Source organism: Takifugu flavidus, chromosome 17 (genome assembly GCF_003711565.1).
Source record: "Takifugu flavidus isolate HTHZ2018 chromosome 17, ASM371156v2, whole genome shotgun sequence".
In the NCBI taxonomy this organism is placed as follows: Eukaryota; Metazoa; Chordata; class Actinopteri; order Tetraodontiformes; family Tetraodontidae; genus Takifugu; species Takifugu flavidus.
This window is the reverse complement of record NC_079536.1, coordinates 5,170,645-5,177,487: the sequence shown is the minus strand read 5'-3', so window position 1 is coordinate 5,177,487 and position 6,843 is coordinate 5,170,645. Positions and strand designations below refer to the sequence as shown.

The following is a 6,843-nucleotide window of genomic DNA, read 5'->3' as shown; positions in this document are numbered from 1 at the left end:
CTGCCAAATGCTGCCAGACACACATCTGTGCTGAGAATGAATGGTATCCCAGAGCCCTCTGAGTCAAGGATTCACTTGTAAAGAATGCAGTTTTATTGGATGAACAGACTAATGTACCATGCAATGTAGTTGCACTAGCATTTTATGCCACATTGAAAGAGTCAATTAATTTGCATAATTCAAGTGAGCATGTTCTTCCACTTTAAAGGCATGGATGGGCATGTTGGCTGGCCATGTCAGCTTCTGTATTTCTGATAAATTAATCATTTTCCCGCGTACAATTAATTACATTTGTGACAATTTGAACCTCTGTCCCACCCACCGCCAGCCACTTTGCAAAACCAGAGCATCCTGATGAACACCCGGCGCTTCAACCGACACCTAAACAGGGCGCCCGAGCCTAGGGCTGAATAAAATTAATATTTTGTTTCCCATCTGGCGGAATCAGCAGAATTAATGAGGGAAGGAGGCCTGTAGCTACACAGAACCCAAGGATCAATCTGCCTCTCTCCGCTGGTTGCTACTTTTTGCTGGAGGTGTGTGGGACGCGGGGGTGGGGAAGACACTGGCTCCTACACTTGTACAGCATGGGCATCCATCACCCACAATGCACTCTGGTGATCACTACTGCAAATGAGCGGTGCCAGTCACTCCTCGCTGCCCTGACAGTTCCCTCACCACACACCAGCGTACTGACTAGTTTCTAAGACACAAAGTCTTGTCTTGTCTTGTCTTGTCTGTCTGTCTGTCCATTGTGGCACAGGAGTGCAATCAGCTCAGCATCTGGGCCACATGTGGTTCTCGTTGGTACGGGGATGGGCGGGGGGGGGGGCTTTTTTGATGTTGTGGAAACAAGGAGATGTGCTTTTCCTGCATTGCTGCCCCCCCTCACCATAAGGGTTTTTCTGGGTCACTTTTCCTCTGCGACTTGGATGTGACGGCAGGTTTGCATCAAGGTTTTTCTGCAACATTGCGAGTTTTATTGTTGTGAGCCGGGTAATCCTGGATTCTGTCACTTCAGGACCAGGGTGGGGCATGTTTGCATCCACGTTTACACATCACCGATACTGGTGAGATCTCCTGTTTTAGGGCCTCCCTACTGATGAAGCAATGCTTGCAGAGTCACAGTTTATTATTTTATTTTTGCTTCAAATCAACAGGGCGAAGACAATTCAGCATCATTTCACGTTAATCTGAAATAATGAATGATACGTTAGAGTTACCTGTGTGACCCCATTTGCCATTGGAAACAAATAGTCATTAATACTAAATGCTCCCCTCCATTATCAATGTCCTTAAAGATTCTTATGGAAGTACTTTTTCCCAGACAGAAAATTGCTTATTTTAAGACTTTACCCACAAGTACAGTGTGACTTTGGTGAGTGACAACCCACAGTTGGAGCCATTTATTTACAAGACTATTTTAGCAATCTAAAAGAAAAGAGAGCATCTGTATGACAGAATAGGGGCACTCGTACTTCATCCAACCTCCATCTTCCTCCCCATATATATATATATACCATGTCCCCCCACCCCTTCATGTCTGTCCTGCTTGCTCCACGCAGTGTTTCACCATTTGGAGAAGGTGCCAGTCGGCCCTTTGAAGTATCACTTCAATTACAGGGTTTAACCCTGCAGGTCAGCCCTTGATTATTTACCCAAAAGTGAGCGTCATTCAGCAGGAGAGGCTTTTTCCATAAATTTCGATCTAAAAACGGGTCATTTGGGTGCTCCTGTTGATGGGGAAGGGGCCACAATCAGCTCAATGCTGTGAAACATCCAGTAGCTGATCTAGTTCAGATATTGTCATGACTTGAGTAGTATCAGGTCTATTGGGGTTTCTAATGACAAAAAACATGTCGGACTCTTTTTTAATCACGCTGAAAGCTAGATCTTTCTCTTTTATCCACTTGGCTCGTTTGATAAATTGGGACTGTGTAAGCAGAGATCCAACCAAACACGGCATTTAATAATACATTATTTCCCTGATCAGGTTGCTGTTTACTTACCCCTTTAAATCCCCACTCCCTCTCCTCTCAGCTGGTGGCCTTCTATTGACTTGTTGTTATTTTTTCATGAAGGGAAGTGGAGGTGGCGACGGCGGGGGGGCCGTGCCGAGTGAAGTTATCACTCCTTAAATAATATAAACAAGAGAACAACACAGAAGGTAAGGTCTAAGTCATCTTCCCTGTTAGTTCATTTCGGTCTAGATGGCCCCCGTTCGCTGGAGCATGATGCGTGCAATGAAAATACGAGGGTCCTCCTCTCGCCGCGGCCCCCACCTCTATAAAAGTTGCAACTGCCAGCTCAGGTGGAAAAATGTTGCCGGGTAAAAGATGTATTCAATAAATAGAGAGGGACAGCATGGGGCCTGGGGAAAGAGTGCATGAGACGGAGGGCTGGAGGGTGGAGTAATGGAAGTAAAGGCAGATGGGACATGAGTGTACATTAAACAGAAGTGCTTGACGCCTGCGAGAGGAAGCGCACCGCTGGGAATAGAACTCCTAACTAGCATTGTCTTCTTTCAATTTAAGGGGGAAAAAAACAACACTGTCATTGGTGGAACTCTGAATGAGGGGGTTTAGCTGACTTTAGATGTACAGTCTGTGTCAGGCCTGCCTCCCCTGATAGGTTTCAGTCCGTTCTCACCCCAAACTCAACAAATTGCCCCAGGGCATTACATACAGGGTCTGTGGCTCCTGCCATCGCTGACTTAAACAGAAACCACAACAACACGTTTGCAATAAATCTGCAATTGTAGTGCAGGCCCTCTTTAGGAGTGTTTACAGTAATGGTCGCCAGCGTCGGTCTGTCCGCTATTCCCTGAGCCTGTTTGGATTTCTGTGGTCGGGAGATATTTGTCTTGTGCGGGTTGCTTCTAAACTGGGCTGTGGGGGTGACCTGCATGAAGACTAGGATGGTGATCGAGTTCAGTCCAATTAAATCTCGTAGACATCTATGAATAAATGAATTGATCATCTGTGATCGAAGACTATTAATTGTATTGTGTTTAAGAGTTATTTTGGTCATTAAAATGAATAGAAACTCAAATAAAAACTTGGAATTTAAGATTTTTATTAATTTGTTTGTACTGAACTGACTGAACTAGCTACAAAATTGATGTGTTTTATCATTGTTGAAAATAAGAAAACATGAATTGAGTTACATTGAATTTAATGGTTATATATAAAAGGCTTTAACACTTCAAATAAGTGGATAAATGGAGAGAATCTAGTTTAATGTAATAGAGAGTTATGAGATGAATATGGAAAGCAGTTAAATGTTAAGTTGGTTGAGTTGATTTGAGCGTTTTCTATTGACTGAAATGATTGTAATATTTGTCTTTTCTGCTTCTATCATGTGGTCGCTCAGAGTAAATGGGCCGTTCTTGCAACAGGAAGAAAAAACAAGGTATTTGACAAAAACAAGGGTCAAAAGAAACTGAAAATACAAAATCTCAGACTTCAGGAAGTGAGTGAGGCGTCCTTGGTTCCCCATCACCAGGAACAAGAGCGTGCGCGTGCCTTTGTGTGTCACAATGACGATGATTACAGAGGATATTTGGGTCTTGATGAAAGACTTTCTGTGATGCCAATCGATCAAGCTGATACATACCTGTCAGAAAATCGAGCCGAAACGTGCCATTGTAGTTGTGCGGTTCCCCGGCTTTGGCGTGCTGCGGCTGGTGATGGGGTTATGAATGACAGCTGGTCCCTTGATTGTCAGCTCAGCACTCCTTCGACCTCCCATGAGTCAATCTGAACGCCGCACGTACAGTAACACGGACTCCCACCAGCCGAAGATTGCACATAAAGGACAAATGACTCGGTTGATGCATGGAGATGACAGCGTGAATACTCCAGAAAATGAAAATCATTTTAATCTTTTCAGCTGGGAAAAAAAGAAAGAAGAAAGAAAAATCAAGCAGTGTCACGGACAATAGTTTTCATAGCAGCAATAGCATAAGGAGCTGTTTGCGTCTGCAGACTGTTATTCCGAGGCCGCACACCTTCTCTACATTTGAATAACATAAACAACCTTCCGTGCTTTAAAAAGCAAACCAGCCGCTGCTGAGCAGAGATCCCCCGACGTCCCGACATTGTGTCTTTGTGTCACCGGAGCACATTCATTACGCCTCCTTCTGACTATTTCAGACAAGGCATCAATTTGAAGATATAAAGGTATCACGGAGCAGAAAATATCCCGTTTTCCCCATCGGCCGTACCAGAGTTCTCTCCTTCTGTGGCACGGAGGAAAAACTAGGAGTGGCCCCGGCATGTGTCTCGGCCATTTTCCCATTCCCCCACAGAGATATCTGAGTGCAAGATGAGCCTACTTCCATGCTGCGGACACGAAGAAAATAGAGGATTGGCGCCAGCGAGTACATACGTATGAAGAACAGCAAGTTTTTCCTTGGATGGCAAAGTATTACATTTCCCGCATCTGCTTGGCTTCAATAATTCATTGTGTTTGAATGTTTTATAAGTAAACTGTGCAATTTTTAGAAGGACGGATGTGACGCTTCACCGGGAGCTGTTGTAACTTTTCTGTTTTTAATAAATGAGATATGGGACGGCGATATCTGTCAGCAACACTAGCTAGCAAAACAGCGCTAGCTTTCCTCCCCATTATTTAGAATTGAGCGATGTCGGCCTGGGCGATACGGCATGGTGACCCTCCCTCCACACACTACACTTGTTGTTCTTGCCGCCTGGATCACTGGGATCAAAAATAAGGCATCGGTGATTCCAGCCATCGCGAACCAGCTGTATTAACACCTCCTTATCTCTGCTATCATCAAAAGGCCATCATCAACTAAAAGTTAGCAGCACAAACCCTGAGCTCCTCGATCTCCTGAATGCGACATACCATCATTTGCCGGGGTTTTTTTTTCTCCCCGCCGCCGTGACTGATTATCATTACCTTTTCTTGCAAATACCATGCTCATTACGTTAGTGTACAGCCAAAACATTAGTAGAGGGAGCCTATCTCTCTCCCATGAAGGGAGAGGGGAGGAGAAGAGCTATGGAGGCAGATTTTCCCCTAGCCTCAGCAGCCAGCCCTGGCGCGCTTGGCTATTAACCACAATGAACATGGGCTTTGTTATTAACATCTGTTCATCAGGGATCGGGCCCAGGCCTAATCACCCCTCACACCTTCTGTTTCTGCACAAGAAGAGAGGCAATCAAGGGCATCATTTGGCAGCTGGCTGGAACTACTAATGCTTTTCTCTTGCTCTACTCCCCCCCCAACCCCCTTCATCGCCTGCTCTCTCCTCGCTGCCATCTTTCTTCCTCTATTTTCTCCTCTTATCCTCAGAAAAATGTCTTTTCTCACCCTCTTATGGGATTATGTTATTTGAGAAGAAAACACACATACAGCCAGATATGGATGTGCGCACACACACATACACACACGCACACACACTCACACACAGAGGCATCACGAACCTTTGATAGCAGCGAGATGGTAGATTTACTGATGGCCGTAACAGTCCGGCGCCGCGGGTGGTTCATATGAACTCAACCTCATCTCGGTCTCTGCGGCGCGTTCACGCAAGCAGATGTTCACAGGTTCGGATCGGCTCCCTAAACGATGTGAGAGGGAAGGGGAGAAAAAGACAGGAAGAAAGAGGGCGAGATGTGAAAACCAACAATGGTGAGGAAACAGAGGATAATTGTGAGATTGACAGGTTGCCAGCAGGAGATACTGAACAGGAAGTAGGGGTAAAAAAGGTGTATTCCTGGAGTTAAAGGGAAGTAATTCAAACCCTACTCTAGTGATTTCATTCTTTGCATATGTATTTTCCGACCATATGATGATGTTTTTTTCCTCCCTCCTGCCAAGGCTCGTGCCAGGGATTGTGGCATTTGTCGTCATCGGATTAATCCCTTTGTCAGCTCCGGCCTCTTGAACACATTGTGTCTCCTTCTGTTCCCCAACAGGAAGGAAGGACTGGGGCATCTGTGTTTGGGTTGGCTATGTCTAAATCAGCACTCCTTGTCCCGATGCAGGATGGATGTACACGTCTCTCCCTCTCTCTCTCTCCCTCTCTCTATCTCTCTCCCCCTGAGAATAGCATGGCCTCGTCTCCTCTCAGTTCAGGGACTGCTTCAGAACACAGAACCTTTCATGTGTGGATGTGGGTCCATGATGGCTGTCACTCTTCTGCAGTTCTCCAGAGCTGTCAGCCTGAGATGATGTTTACCAGGATACTGCTGTCACTCAGAGTTGCTGTTATTGATATTAATACAAAATATGTCTTGGCTGTGTGCTTGGAAACTTCAGGAATCTTCAGAACTTCATTGAAAATGAAATGGTTCTTGTGTGCTTCAGTTGGGATTATGAGTTAAAACTTAATAAATAGATAACATTTCACTTTTTTAGTGCCGGTGTCACGTTCGGGTTCATTTTCAGTGTTTATTCACAAATGCTAGTTCTTTATTTTCGGATAAAGAACGAAGCAGGGATGCTAATTAAGCTATGCAGCCGCACATCTGTAACACAATCGTGTGAAAATAGAGGTCAAAGCTGGTCCCTGCACCAACCAGAATAGACCTGAATGCTCAATAATTCACCATGTGACAGTAATTACAGCGTACTCTCAGGCAGGCTATCAGGTCAGTTATTTCAAAACCCCAGCTGACGTTGACGCCATTATGGCACCGAGGTTATCACGCTAACGAGGCTAAAAGGATGCCTTGAAGTACAGACACCTGACAGATGTGCCGTAAAGCTTTGTTTTAATAACTTTTTTGTATAATTAGTAATAGATTATTGGTGACAGTAAACATTATAGAATCCATCCTCAAGTGGTAAATGGGGAAAGCAAAAAGGATGAAG

The 6,843-nt window shown here is 44.9% G+C and overlaps 1 long non-coding RNA gene across 1 annotated transcript; it reads right to left on the bottom strand.

Annotated features, from left to right (window-relative positions):
• Positions 1 to 1,556: 1,556 nt before the first annotated feature.
• LOC130513932 (uncharacterized) lies at positions 1,557 to 6,145 on the bottom strand. The gene is made up of 3 exons (XR_008946867.1): positions 5,451 to 6,145; positions 3,616 to 3,891; positions 1,557 to 2,133 (listed from the first exon to the last, which is right to left on the bottom strand). It is a non-coding gene; the product is annotated as an uncharacterized LOC130513932 (long non-coding RNA).
• Positions 6,146 to 6,843: the final 698 nt, after the last annotated feature.